Raw genomic sequence first — 15655 nt, forward strand, 5'->3', positions numbered from 1 at the left:
ACCACTCGGCCATCCTGACTATTCAGTGTTGCATGTGGCCACCTGCAGGTTGATTTTGAACGTTTGTGTCCTGTCACATGAAATAAATGAGGGCAGCAGGCTCATCTCTGCCTGACACCGGGGAAACAGGAAGACAGGCCTTGGAGCAAGGGTCTGGTTATTGCCAAAAGCAAAGGAAATAATAACTCTGGAAGAAAAATATCCAAGAGAACAGTGACCCCGAAGTGATTTGAACACACAACCTTCTGATCTGGAGTCAGACACACTATCGTTGCACCATGAGACCTACACAGTAAGCTGGAGATCTTCGTCTATATGAAGGTTCTGCAATACAAGGGGCTTTAAAATCTCCGCCCATTCCCACCAGGTATCACAAGCAGCGCTCACCTGACAGGCACATTATGATTTCTTCTTAAACTTTTCTCTTGCTTTCACGGGAAACCATCATTAATTAACCCCTCACCTTCTGTTGCACAATAAAACAAATGCTAACTCAGGGACACTCCATACTTCAATCATTTGTCTTGTGCTTTGCATCTTAACTCGAAAACCATATCCCATTTTACTCCCTGTATTTTAGCTTTCTGGTTCAAAGTCTTCAGAGATCTGGGGCAACTTTTATCAAATTTAACAGCACCGGTTATTCCTATCGTGCACACAAAATACAATCAGTAGTGAAGATAATATCCCACCCTGCGTATTTGCAGATTCAACGCAATAGGATTTCAAATAAAGTGAAATAATTTTACACTGAAAAGATTTGGAAGTGTTACTTGTATTTGTGTCTTTAATTAAACCTTGTGACATCTGACTCCCGTTTATGCCACTGCTGAATAAGAAAGGAGGGTTTGACGTTGACCAGACTGCACTGCCCATGATATTTGTCAGCTCATCCTTTATATTCAGTGGTTTCTCGCCCTTTGATGGGCTGCAGTGTAGCGGATATCACGTTGGCCTCACACGCAAAAAGTCCCCGGTGGATCCGTTTTCTCTCAGTCAAAGTTATCCATTTATTGGAGTGAAATAAAGTGCAATTAAGGAATAAGGGAACCCTATTGCCAGGAGAATAAATAGCGAATAAAAACAGCAAATGCTGGAAATCTCAGCAGGTCAGGCAGCATTTGCCGGTAGATTTAACTTGCCTCCGATTGTTCATCCACAGAAAGTTTGAACATAATGTTTCTGCCCGGGATTGAACCAGGAACCTTTTGCGTGTAAAGCAAACGTGACAACCACTACACAAGTTTCAACAGCAAGTTTCAACATCTGGGGCGGAGCCAACAGGCGCCTGGCTGCAATGACAGATAAAAACCTGCGTTGAGCAGAAGCCCGGCTTGCTCAGTCAGTCGAGTATGAGATTTTGATCTCAGGGTCGTGGGTCCGTACCCCACGTTGGGTGATTACGTTTCTTTTAATTTAATGCAGCTTTCATGGAAAAACATCATTAATTAACCCACAATCTTCTTTTGCACAATTAAAGAAATGCTAACTGAAGGAACTCCATAATTCAAGTCTGTGAGATACTCAATCATGATTTCAATCATCATTAATCCACCCACAACATTTGACATACGTCAAGGATCGCACATTTGCCAAGCCCGGCTAGCTCAGTCGGTAGAGCATGAGACTCTTAATCTCAGAGTCGTGGTTTCAATCCCCACGTTGGGCGAATAAGCTTCGTTTAACTTTTGTGTTGCTTTCACGGGAAAACATCATTAATTAACTGATCAATTGGAGAGGCTGGGTCTGTTTCCTTTGGAACAGAGTATTTTTCCTCCAGGATCGATAGTTTCCTTGCTAAATCACAATAACCAGACCCTATATCTCCCCCTGGATGTTCGGGGGTCTCTCGTACATTCCCAGTCGTCTGATCGCCCCTTTTCTGTTCTCCAATTCAATCCATATGGCCTCGTTCAAAAATCTGTCTATCTCCACCTTAAATATATTCAATGACCCAGCCTCCACAGCTCTCTGGGGCAGAGAGCTCCAAAGATTCACCACTCCCTGAGAGAAGAAATTCCTCCTCATCTCCCTTTTAAATGGGCGACCCTGAAAACTTCAGGGAATAAGGGGTTATGGGGATCAGCCATGATCGTAATGAATGGTGGAGCAGGCTCGATGGACCATGTAGCCGACTCCTGCTCCGACTTCTTATGTTCTTATGACCTCTTATTCTGAAACTGCGCCCCCAAGTTCTAGATTCCACCACAAGGGGCAACATACAACATAGAAAATAGGTGCAGTAATAGGTCATTCGGCCCTTCGAGCCTGCACCGCCATTCACTATGATCATAGCTGATCATTCCCTCATTAGCCCTTTCCTGCTTTCTCTCCATACCCCTTGATCCTTTTAGCCATAAGGGACATATCTCACTCATTTTTGAATGTGTGGGTTAATTCCCGTGAATGTAACATAAAAGTTTAAGGAAAATAATTCATGCAAGGTGGGGCTCGAACGCATGACCGTAAAATTAAAAGTCTCATGTTCTACAGACTGAGCTAGCCAGGCTTGCCAACATCTACTTCATCAATGATGACCCTCAGGATGTTGATGTGTATTAGTCAAAGGAACATAAGAAATAGGAGCAGGAGTCGGACATACGGCCCCTCGAGCCTGCTCCACCATTTATTAAGATCATGGCTGATCCGATCATGGACTCAGCTCCACTTCTCCGCCCGCTGCCCATAACCCCTTAACCCCTTATTGTTTAAGGAACTGTCTATTTCTGTCCTAAATATATTCGATTTCCCAGTTTCCACAGCTCTCTGGGACAGTGAATTCCACAGATTTACAACCCTCTGAGAGAAGAAATTCCTCCTCATCTCAGTTTTAAATGAGCGGCCCCATATTCTAAGATCATGCCCGAAGTTCTAGTCCTCTCTGCATCCACTAATAGTGAAAATAAATTCACATAGAATCTGGTAAGGTGATAGAGACAACTTTATTACTAACAGAGCTCTGGGAGAAGAGTTGATATCCAGCGATCTCCCCGAGTGCCTTGTGCTGCGGGGTTATAAGCAGTTTACAGGGGGCAGAATACAATCATTTAAATTCATTGACATACAACCAATCGTTCCATATGGCAACGCAATTCATTTACGTTCAACTTTTTAGTCCTTGTGAAGCCTGATAGCCTGGTGCGAGTTTGGGGGCCCTTCCTATTCATCTTCTTTAGTGGTTAGTTATTCTGTTGCAAAGTCTTCGATGAAACAGTGACCTGCACGTGGCCAGGAGTCACTTGTTGCTGCAGAGTTCATATCAGGGACAGCAGATAGGCTTCTTGGTACTAACTTCATTTCGTGGTGGCTTACCCCATCATGCTTTGCTATGTCTGAAAATCCACTCCAACACCGTCATTTGATTCTCGTAAAACCAGCTCCTGAAGTATCTGCCAGCTGTGTAGGTTAAAGCTCTGGTTATATTCCTAAGATTACTTTAACCACAACGTTTCTGCAGTATAGCGGTTATCACATTTGCCACACACGCAAAGTCCCTGGTTCAAGCCCAGGCGGAAACATTATTTTGGAGGCTATTTTTGCTGTAAATAAATTGAACAAAAGATCGCCCAAGGTTCCTTGTCGCATGAGTAGTGAATATTTTAAACCAGTCTCCTAAACACAAAGTGTATAAAGTCAGATAGGGAGAAAATTTCATCAATGATTCAAGCTCCATAAATAATTAACATAAGAACATGAGAAATAAGAACAGGAGTCGGCCATTCGGCCTCTCGATCCTGCTCTGCCATTCAATAAGATCATGGCTGCTCTGACCATGGACTCTGAGTTAAGGGACTCGGGGGCCTGTTCTCTCTCCCCTGAGAAGGTTCACGTTCTATAGTCCAGCCTCTAAAGGCACCACTCTGTGTACAGTACTTGCCGGGTTTGAGTCCTGAGGATGAGTCATCCGCCGAGAGCCACAGTTCGAGGTCATGAATGTTTGGCTCACGGAGATGGCCTTCTGCAGTGTGACTGTGGTATCCGCTGACAGTAGCTTATGAAGGAGGCCCTCGTGGCCGATTCCGATGACAAAGATATCCCGCAGTGCTTCGGTGAGGTGGTCACCAAAATCCTACGGTGCCGCCAGCCTCCTGAGGTCTGCAGCATATTTCGTGATCTCCTGGCCTTCGGGCCATCGGTGTGCATAAAACCGGTGTCTGGCAGTGTGGATGCTCTCTTTGTGCTTGAGCTGTTCTTGGATCAGTGTTACAAGCTCCTCATACATCTTGATCATTGTCTTCGCTGGTGCCAGCAAGCCCCAGATGAGGCTATAGATGGTGGGCCCACAACTGGTTAGCAGGATAGCTCTGCACTTATCAGCCAGTGTGGCCGGATTGTCACCTGCCAGATCGTTTGCTGTGAAGAAATGGTCGAGCCTCTACACAAAGGCTTCCCAATCATCACCATCGGCGTACTGCTGCAACTTACCAAGGTTAGCCATTTTCGTGTGAAGGTCCGTAATCTCGTCGCCAATTGTTATACCTTCAGATGCTCTGATATTGACTCCACGAGACAATGTGTAGTGCTTGAACTGTAGTGACCTTAGTCCTTTATTGATAACCACAGAGTGAGGATCACACCTGGTGGCCTACCTTTTATACTAGGCCAGGTACACCTGTACAGGTAAGCTACAAGTCTCCCACTGCTGTGCCCTCTGGTGCACACCTTGTAATATTACAAGCAATAACCATGAAGGACACATGACAGGTGTCACTGTGGAACCGTTTCTCTCACTCAAAGTTAGACACACTACCGTGGGCACCACGAGGTCTAGGTAGGTAGCCATTGACATTCAGGTTCATATATAAATATATATAAATATATCGACATGTATCGTAACTGTTCTCTGGTGGTCGAGGGGTTAAAATCCAGCGCAGTAACCTGGTTTCAATCCTCGATCAATTCATCGCAGAAAAATAATTGAGGTATGTGAGACGATTAATAATTGCAGTAATCACCATGAATACCAATACTTTCTGTGATATACCGAGCTTACAGAATATCTGGCTTCTCCTGCCCTTTGCCATGCACGAGTTCGGGGTTTAATTTTGGAAACTGGGTGTGTTCGCTGATCGCGGGGAGAAGGTAGGAGCCTCTGTGAGGATGTCGAAGTGAACACGGTGGCTGGGTGATTGGTGACATTTCTGTAAAGGGCAGCGGAGGAGAAGGATTGAGAACTTTCAGTGTGGGACAGAAGTTGTTTAAGGTGAGCCAACACATTCCCGATTAGCACAGAGGGAGCTCACAGGTCATTGTTCTTTTGGATATTGTTCTTCCAGAATTAATATTTCCTTCGCTGTGTCGAAATAACCAAACCCTTGCTCCAAGGTCTGTCCCACTGTTTCCCCGGTGTCAGACAGAGATACGCCTGCTGCCCTCATTTATTTCATGTGACAGGACACAAAAGTTCAAAATCAACCTGCAAGTGGCCACAAAAATCGCTGAATCGTCAGGTTGGCCGAGCGGTCTAAGATGCTGTGTTGAGGTCACTGTCTTCTCTGTGGATGTGGGTTCAAGTCCCAGATCTTACATTTAATCATTAAGCGGAACCCATTTGTTTTGTCACCATCAACTCCTTAAAAGTGCGATTCAGCAGTCCACCTGCTCGCTGAACATTTCCGTCTGACCTGGTGCTGAAGTTTGTTCATTGTTTTGCAGACCATCAATCATATATTTTGCTCTGAGCATGTGAGGAACTTTTATCCCGATCTCATTGGGTTTAATTTTGGTAATCTGGTACTGCAAGTGGAGATGTTTCCGCAGTGGAACGGTTAACAAGTTCGCCTCACACGCGAATGCACTTCGGGGGGAAATATTTTCCGGAGCTTTCTCATGCATGTTCAGAGGAGAGTTTGTTCTTCTGTGAAAGGTCAAGAGATCATAAGAACGTTAGAGTTAGGAACAGGAGTCAGGTATTCGGCCCATTTTCAAGTTTGCAAGATCTTTCCGCCCGGTTTCGTACCGGGGACCTTTCGTGTGTGAGGCGAATGTGATAATTACTACACTACGGAAACACTGAGATCGAATCTATCTTATGATAAAACCACAGCTCGAACCTATACAGTTAGCCGAGAATTCAGAAACTTGTTTTAAGAGAATAGAATAACGGTGCTATATTTAGGAAGGCTGTAAGTGCATTTTCCACGCCTCGGGAACCTTTTCCACGCCTCGGGAACCTACTATAAGCAAGGGCAGACATCGATGACGAGGTACAACACCGCCTCCAGTGTGCCAGCACAGCCTTCGATCACCTGAGGCTGTGAGTGTTTGAAGACCAGAACCTCAAATCTGTCGCCAGGCTTATGGTGTGCAGGGCGGTGGGGATACCTGCCCCGTGGTATAGCTCCGAGACATGGACTATATTCAGCAGACATCTCAAATCACTGGAGAATTACCACCAGGGCTGTCTCCGCAAGATCCTGCAAATCCTCTGGGAGGACAGACGCACCAACCTCAGTGTTCTCGATTCGGCCAACATCCCCAGCATTGTAGCACTGACCACACTCGACCAGCTCCGTTGGGCGGGCCACATTGTCCACATGCCCAACACCAGACTCCTTAAGCAAACGATCTGCTCAGAACTCCGACACGGTAAGCGAGCCCCAGGTGGGCAGAGGAAACGTTTCGGGCACACCCTCAAAGCCTCCTTGATAAAATGCAACATCCCCACCGGCACCTGGGAAACCTTGTTCCTCGGGTTGAGTTGCCTGTGCTGCGTGATCCATGTCGGATCGATCATCCTCTGCCATGTGGTATGTCACAGCACGTTTGCACATTTACTGGAGGTACACCATCGTTGTGCAACCTTTGCACACGTAGTGCTTGAATCGACATTGATGGGCACGATGATTACACCCACAGCACCAACACGGTGCTAATAGTTTCACATTCACCACCGATGGCGCACTCTAAGTCATCACAGGTCTTGCAGCCACAGACGAATAGGCCCTGCTATATGCAGTTCGGCCTGCTAGCGACATCATTTTATGCACAGTACTTGCCGGTGAGCTTCGATGTTGAGAAGATATCTGTTTGGTGTTTTCGTCCGTGGCCGTGTATGCCTGGGCGATCGCGATGGCCCTGCTCAGTTCTAGGGTTGCAGCAGCCAGCAGCTTTCGAAGAATGACCTCGTGGCTGATGCCCAGCACGTAAAAGTCCCACAGCATTTGCCCCAACGCAGCTCCAAAATCACAAGGTCCCGCGAGGTGTCTCAGGTCGGTGATATAATCCGCCAGGTCCTGGTCGCCGGAGCGATGTTGCGTGTAAAAACGATATCTGGCCATGAGGATACGCTCCTTCGGCTTGAGGTAGTCCCAAACCAGTGTGCACAACTCCTTCTCCGTTATTTTTGTCGGTGTGAGCAGATTTTTGATGAGGCTGTATATTTTAGGCCCACAGACGGTGAGGAGAACCTCCCTGTGCTTGGCCACGTTTGTGTCTCCTTCCAGCTCGGTGGCCACAAAGTACTGGTCGAGCTGCTCGACGAAGGCTTCCCAATCATCACCCTCCACGGATCTCTCTAATATTCCAACGGCAGCCATGGTTGTGTGAAGATTCGTATTCTGTTTCTCGTCTCCAATTGTTGTGTATAGAAGAACTCCCCGAGGCTGAGTACAGTGAGCTAAACTTAGTGTGACATTAGTCTTCTTTATTACAACTCCAGATTGCCTAAACAACGAGGCAGCTTACCTTAAATACTGGCCCTGTTTGGGCAGGTGACCATTAGGACTCCAACAGTCGCGCCCTCTGGCGGCATGTATTACAGAGTTACATACATCACATAATTGTTATCGTTAAGAAGTTATAATTTCAATTAATGCCTGAATCGTGCGAAAGGAGCCTGTTTGTAGGACAAGGCTACATATCAGGAAGGAGTGTACTTAGATGACAAGGGAAGTGATACTCTGACTATAAGTTTGGAGAATAAAAAGAGTAAATGCTGGAATCACTGAGCAGGTCAGGCAGCATGTGTGGAGAGAGAAACAGAGTTAACGTTTCAGTTTAATGACCTTCCATCAGAAGTTCGGCAGTTGTGTTAGGTAATACTATTAAAAGTTTCAATTGTCACGTAGCAGGGGTAAGGAAAAGATATAAAATGTGGCATTTGGAACAGATCGTTTAGAATCCGAGTAATGTTTGATCAATTTGTACACCGAGCTGGGAACTGTAACGTGTTTGAATTCTTCGGCTAACATTCGCAAGGTTTGTGTGTAAGTACTGTTGTTAAGTGTATGTTTAATTATTGTCTGCTTAATAACTCTGACATTTAATGTTGCGGACCCTATTACTGCACTGCGCGTGTTCCAGCTCTGTTTGGAGCACCGATCCCTTAAATCTGTCGCTTACAGGGACAGTTGGATTCACCGTTTCTTTGTTTGGTGAAATTTCAAAGATTGAATGCGGCGCACATCAACCTGGTCACCTACATTAACCGCTACACGCTGCTCCCGTGAGATGGAAGCCCAGTTGCTGTTTCAAGCTTGAATGCAGGTACAAGCAGAACTCATTCATAGAAAGTCCAATTCCATGAGATACCTGATTCTTTGCACCGAACTCCTTCGCAAAGAGTTGCGGTTCGTGTGGGGTGATTTAGGCACATCTTTCCCCACACTACAACACTTCAAACACAACTCAACGGCTGTAAAGCGCTTTGGGGCGTCATGAGTTCCTGAAAGGTGTTGCAGAAATGCAAGTCCTTTTTTGCAAAAGTTCGATGCAATTTCAAAATTCGTGGGTAAACTGAGGGCTCGTCCGGGATTTGAACCCGGGACCTCTCGCAAATTTCAAGTAACAACCCCAAAGCGAGAATCATACCCCTAGACCAACGAGCCAACTACTTGACACATGTGAAGCTCAGGTGTAACCATTATTGAAGCATTTTTAGTGTGTTGCTATTCTTGATCGGAGGAGCACATGGGACGGAATCAGTGACTTTGCTTTTTCGACCTGTCTTCTGAAGCACCGCACGGTCCCACTCGGACAGTCAATGAGCTGTTGGGACGTTAGTGCATCCAGGCTGCGGGTGGCCAACAGGCGCCTGGCTGCAATGAGTGATTAAATCCAGCGTTAGCCAGGAGCCCGGCGTGCTCAGTCGGTAGAACATGAGACTCTTAATTACAGGGTCGTGGGTTTGAGCCTCATGTTGGGCGATAGCATTTCTTTTAATTTAATGGAAAATCATCATTAATTAACCCACAATCTTCTTTTGCACAATTAAAGGAATACTAACAGAAGGAACTCCATAAGTGAATCATTTCTTCTGTGCTCTGCAAGAGAACTCTGAAACCATAAACCATTTTACAAACTGTGCTTTCAGGGTCTGGGTCAAAATGTTCATTGCTGGCAACATCAACAGGAGACGGGAGAAACAGTGAGATTGACTTTAGAGCAAGGGTCTGGTTATTGTGGAATACCAAAGAAAATAGCAATTCTGGAAGAATAACATCGAAACGAAATGTGAGCTGACAACCAGAAAGAAGTGTTAAGGCAGAAGGTTAAATGCTACATCCCTTTCTGTAAAAAATACCTTTCACAAACATTTCAATGGCCGAAACGGCACAAAACAAAAATGTTCCTTTCAATGTCATTAAACTCACGAATTTCCGGGCCCCGCGAATCTCCTCAATCAGATGCCTCTATTTTTGTCGACTCAATCCATGTCCCTTTGCAATATTATGCTCCCACCCACACTATGAAATGTGCCACGAATTTATGGAATCATGGAATGGTTACAGCACGGAAGGCCATTCGGCCCATCGAGTCCGTGACGACTCTCAGCGAGTCCCACTCCCCCGCCATTCCCCCGTAACCCTGCAATTGTTTTTCCTTCAGACACTGATCCAACTCCCGTCTGAAAGATAAGATTGAGTCTTCCTCTACCGCCCTTTCAAGCCGTGCATTACAGATCCTAACCACTCGCTGCTAAATGGCCATCTCCTGTTCCTATGTGTAAAGTCTGGGAAACAAAAGATCAATTCCTGCCACACTCACAGCCTTCCTAAATATAGCCCCTTTATTCTCTTCTCGTAAAACCAGCTCCTGAAGTATCGGCCAGTTGTGTAGGTTAAAGCTCTGGTATATTCCTAAGATTAATTTAACCACAGCGTTTCTGTAGTGTAGTGGTTATCACGTTGGTTCACATGCGAAAGGTCCCTGCTTCGAGCACGGGCAGAATCGTTATTTTGGAGAATATTTTTGCTGTGAAATAAATTGAACAAAATTCACCCCAGGTTCCTTGTCGCATGAGCACTGAACATTTTAAACCAGTCTCCAGCATACAGAGTGTGTAAAGTCAGATAGGAGAGAAAACTTCATCAATGATTCAAAATCCTTGAATGATTAAAGTTCAGTTATTGAAGTTCCCACTGTCCCTCAGTAACAATTCTACAAAACAAAGCTGTCGGTTAATGAATGGGGACTAAAACAAATAATCTTCACCCACCCCATCCCCCGACACACAGTTTAATTAGATTATTGTCATTATTTTAAAGATTTTGAATGAAAGAGTAACTTTCTGAATCCGGGCTCCCTCTATGAGCACCGCATCACTAAACGAACTGGAAACACATTAAAGAGTTTACCACAATTGCTGATATTTCTTAGATTTTTTCTTGTGATTTTAAGCTCTTCGTCCTTTTCAGCTCCTGACTGCGGTTATTGATGTGATTAAACCTGAACACAATGCAATGTTTCACAGCCCCTGCCTCGGTTAATACCAGCAGATCTAAGTCGCATTTCAAACCCACAAACAACTCATTAGTTATTCGCTCTTCCCAGTTCCAGAGCTCAGAGGGTTATTGTCCATCCCTGGGATGCAAGCTACCTCAGATCCAGGCCAAATCTCCCCGTACACCGAGCACAAGCTGAGGAAAACCCCGGGGGAGAGGATATCCTGGTGTGGGGTGCTACAGGACCCTCGGACCCTTTAATAATCTCTCACAGCTCATCTGAAAGCAGCCGGAATGTGCCTGCCTCAGCCGGGAGGCGACACTTGTTCATTTATAAAAAGAGAAGCAACTATCCTCATTCAGCAGATATAAGGCAAGATATCATCAAAAGAGGTTTTTGGACATTTTAAGTGATGTGTTTAATGCTTCTTTCCTTTTTGTGTTCAATTCCCACCCCCTCTCTGGCTGTGCCTGCACTTAGCTTACCTCTAGGTAAGGTTGTTCTGAAGTTACAAAAGTGGGCACTTACTCCAGCCTAAATTAGCTTGGAGTAGGTTTTCACTGCCGAAACTTGCAAAACAGGCCTGTGTGGCTGGACACACCCCCTTTTGAAAAAAAATTACCTTACCTGAAACCAACCTCAACTAACTCAGTAGAACTGAAGCAAACTATTATCCGATAATTGCAATTTCTAACATTCTCCAAACTAAACTAGTTGTTCCAAAAATCTCGGAGTAACTCCACCCAAAATTTGAGCCCTCAGTGTTCGACAGAAGTTGTTTAAGGTGAGCCAACACATTCCCGATCAGCACAGAGGGAGCTCACTGGTCAGCTTCCCTCTGTTGGGGCTGTTGTACCAGAAGTTTCTGGAAGGCAATAAACGGCAAGGCCTCGGCGCGAATTCAACGGTGGGCACTCATGCTGGCGTCCTACGAATAAACCATAAGGCATAGACCAGGCACAGACAACTTAGCCGACGTGCTCAGCAGGCTACCCGTGGCGACCACGGAAGGGTCTGACGAACAGGACTGTGAGATAGTCATGGCAATCAATGCCTTTCAGTCCACAGTTTCGCGCATAACAGCTCACCAAATCAGACTCTGGACGGCCAGCGACCCCACGTTATCCTTAGTAAAAAGATGTGTCCTAACCAATGACTGGGTAGAGGCTCGTGATGCCTGCCCCGAGGAATTAAAACCCTTTCACAGGAGCATGCATGAGCTATCACTACAAGCAGACTGCCTGATGTGGGGCAGCCGAGTAGTCATGCCTCTGCGAGGCAGAGAGGCATTTGTCCGCGAGCACCAGGGGATCGTTCTCATGAAGGCCATAGCCAGATCCCACGTCTGGTGGTCTGGTATTGACGCGGAATTGGAGCTCTGCGTCCGAAGGTGCACTATTTGTGCCCAACTCAGCAATGCCCCCAGGGAGGCTCCACTGAGCCCCTGGCCCTGGCCTACCAAACCGTGGTCGCGGGTGCACGTAGACTATGCGGGCCCATTCATGGGCAAAATGTTCCTCGTAGTTGTAGATGCATTTTCAAAGTGGATCAAATGCACCATTTTATACTCGAGCACAGCGTCCACCACTGTGGAGAACGACACGTGAAAGTTCCCCGGTTTGAACCGGTGTAGTAACATTATTTTGGAGACTTCTTTTGCTGTGAAATAAATTGAACAAAAGTCGCCGCAGGTTCCTTGTCGCATGAGCACTGAACGTTTTAAACGAGTCCCCGAAATACAGATTGTGTAAAGTCAGATAGGGGAGAAAACATCATCAATGATTCAAGCTCCTTAAATGATTAACATAAGAACATAAGAAATAAGAACAGGAGTCGGCTATTCGGCTCCTCGATCCTGCTCTGCCATTCAATAAGGTCATGGCTGATCTGACCGTGATCTCCTGGCCTTCGGGCCGTCGGTGTGTATAAAATCGCTGTCTGGCTGTGAGGATGCTCTCTTTGGGCTTGAGTTGTTCTTGGATCAGTGTTACAAGCTCCTCGTACATCTTGGTCATTGTCTTTGCTGGTGCCAGCAAGTCCCTGACAAGGCGATAGACTGTGGGCCCACAACTGGTTAGCAGGATAGCTCTGCACTTATCAGCCAGTGTGGCCGGGTTGTCACCTGCCAGGTCGTTTGCTGTGAAGAAATGGTCGAGCCTCCCCACAAAGGCTTCCCAATCATCACCATCAGCGAACTGTTGCAACGTACCATGGTTAGCCATTTTCGTGTGAAGGTCCGTAATCTCGTCGCCAATCGTTATACCTTCAGAAACTCTGATGATGACTCCACGAGACAATGTGTCGTGCTTGAACTGTAGTGATCTTTGTCCTTTATTGATAACCACAGATTGAGGATCACACCTGGTGGCCTGCCTTTTACACTAGGCCAGGCACACCTGTACAGGTAAGCTGCAATTCTCCCTCTGCAGTGCCCTCTGGTGCACACCTTGTAATAGTACAAGCAGTAACCATGAAGAACACATGACAGGTGTCATTGTGGAACAATTTCTCTCATTCAAAGTTAGATACACTACCGTGGGCACCACGAGGTCTAGGTAGCTAGCTATTGACATTCAGGTTCACATATAAATATATATAAATATATCGACATGTATCGTAACTGTTCCCTGATGGTCAAGGGGTTAAGATCTGGCACACTAACTTGATTTCAATCCTCGATCAATTCATCGCATAAAAATAATTGAGGTCTGTGAGACGATTAATAATTGCTGTAATCGCCATGAATACCAATACTTACTGTGATAGTCCGAGCTTACAGACTATCTGGCTTCTCCTGCCCTTTGCCGGGCACATGTTCGGAGTTTAATTTTGTAAACTGGGTGAGTTCGCTGATCGCGGGGAGATGGTAGGAGCCTCTGTGGCCCCACTGTGAGGATGTGGAAGTGAACACGGTGGCTGGTGATCCATGACCTGTCTGTAAAGGGCAGCGGAGGAGAAGGATTGAGAACTTTCAGTGTGGGACAGAAGTTGTTTAAGGTGAGCCAACACATTCCCGATCAGCACAGAGGGAGCTCACTGGTCAGCTCCCCTCTGTTGGGGCTGTTTTGCTAGCGGTTTCTGTAGTGTAGTGGTTATCACGTTTGATTGAAATGCATAAGGTCCCTGGTTTCAATCCTGGATAGAATCATTATGTTTAAACTTGCTGTGGATTAACAATCGGAGGCGAGTTTAGTCTCCCTGTAAATGCTGCCTGACCTGCTGAGATTTCCAGCATTTGCTGTTTTTATTTGCTATTTATTCTCCTGGCAAAAGGGCTCGCTTATTCCTTAATTGCTTTTTATTTCACTTCAATAAATAGATAACTTTGAGTGAGAGGAAACGGATCCACCGAGGACCTTTCGCGTGTGAGACCAACGTGATATCCGCTACACTGCAGCCCATCAAAGGGCGAGAAACCACTGAATATAAAGGATATGCTGACAAATATCAGGTGCAGTGCAGTCTGGTCAACGTCAAACCCTCCTTTCTTATTCAGCAGTGGCATGAACGGGAGTCCGACGTCACAAAGTTTAATTAAAGACACAAATACAAGTCACACTTCCAAATCTTCTCAGTGTAAAATGTTTTCACTTTATTTGAAATCCCACTGCGTTGAATCTGAAAATACGCACAGTGGGATTTTATCTTCACTGCTGATTGTATTTTGTGTGCACGATAGGAATAACCGCTGCTGTTAAATTTGATAAAAGTTGCCCCAGATTCGTGGTGTCATCGGCAATGAAGACTTTGAACCAGAAAGCTAAAATACAGTGAGTAAAATGGGATATGGTTTTACAGTTAACATGCAAAGCACAGCACAAATGATTGAAGTATGGAGTGTCCCTGAGTTAGCATTTGTTTGATTGTGCAAAAGAATGTGAGGGGTTAATGAATGATGCTTTCCTGTGAAAGCAAGAGAAAACGTTTCGAACAGACCATCCGGTGACTGTCAGGTGAGCGCTGCTTGTGATACCTGGTGGGAATGGGCGGGGATTTTAAAGCCCCTTGTATTGCAGAACTTTCATATAGACGAACATCCGTTAGCTACTGTGTAGAACTTGTGCTGCAACGATAGTGCGTCTGACTCTATATCAAAGCGTTGCGTGTTCAAATCATGTCGGCGTCACTGTTGTTTCAGCAATTGCTGTTTCATAATAACCAGACTCTTGCTGCAATGTCTGTCTCACTGGGTCGTCGTGGGAAGGTTGGGGAGAGCATCAAACAAGAAAGAAGGGATGTGTGCAGTGGTGGAACAGCAGTTATCATGGGTGCCTTTAATCTACATAGTGATTGGGCTAACCACATGTTAGTAATGTGGTGGAGGAGGATTTGATGGAGTACATTATGGATGATTTTCTCAACCAAGAAGAGAGCTGGCCAACCTTGACTGGGTGATGTGTAATGAGAAGGGACTAATTAGCAATCTTGTTGTGCGAGGCCCCTTGGGGAAGAGTAATATAAGATGGAAGAATTCTTCATTAAGATGGAGAGTGTCACAGTTAATTCAGAAACTTGGGTCCTGAACTTAAGGAAAGGTAACTATGACGGTTTGAGGTGTGAATTGGCTAGAATAGACTGGCCACGGATACTTAAAGGGTTGACGGTGGATAGGCAATGGCAAACATTTAAAGATCACACGGGTGACTTCAGCAATTGCACATCCCTGTCTGGAGTAAAAATAGAACGGAGAACGTTGCTCAACCGTGGCTAACAAGGGAAATTAAGGATAGTGTTAAAACCAAGGAAGAGGCAGATAAATTGGCCAGAAAAATGAACAAACCTGAGGACTGGGAGAAATTTAGAATTCAACAGAAGAGGACTATGGGTTTCATTAGGAGGGGGAGAATGGATTATGAGAGGAAGCTTGCTTGGAACATAAAATCTGACTGCAAAAGCTTCTGTAAATATGTGAAGAGAAAAAGATTAGTGAAGACTACTGTAGCTCCCTTGCAGTCGGATTCAGGTGAATTTATAATGGGGAACAAAGAAA

At 45.6% G+C, this 15655-nt stretch overlaps 2 non-coding genes and 1 pseudogene across 2 annotated transcripts; 1 reads left to right on the forward strand and 2 right to left on the reverse strand.

Moving 5' to 3' along the window:
• Window positions 1-7280, reverse strand: part of LOC139256453 (zinc finger protein 271-like) — an 83115-nt pseudogene extending 75835 nt beyond the window's left edge.
• trnak-cuu (transfer RNA lysine (anticodon CUU)) lies at window positions 1597-1669 on the forward strand. Its single transcript has one exon. It is a non-coding gene; the product is annotated as a tRNA-Lys (tRNA).
• Window positions 7281-8740: 1460 nt separating the features above from the next.
• Window positions 8741-8828, reverse strand: trnap-ugg (transfer RNA proline (anticodon UGG)). The gene is given in 2 exon segments: window positions 8741-8776; window positions 8793-8828. It is a non-coding gene; the product is annotated as a tRNA-Pro (tRNA).
• Between the last annotated feature and the right edge of the window lie 6827 nt (window positions 8829-15655).

The sequence above is a fragment of the Pristiophorus japonicus genome, unplaced genomic scaffold (genome assembly GCF_044704955.1).
Source record: "Pristiophorus japonicus isolate sPriJap1 unplaced genomic scaffold, sPriJap1.hap1 HAP1_SCAFFOLD_73, whole genome shotgun sequence".
NCBI classification, from domain to species: domain Eukaryota; kingdom Metazoa; phylum Chordata; class Chondrichthyes; family Pristiophoridae; genus Pristiophorus; species Pristiophorus japonicus.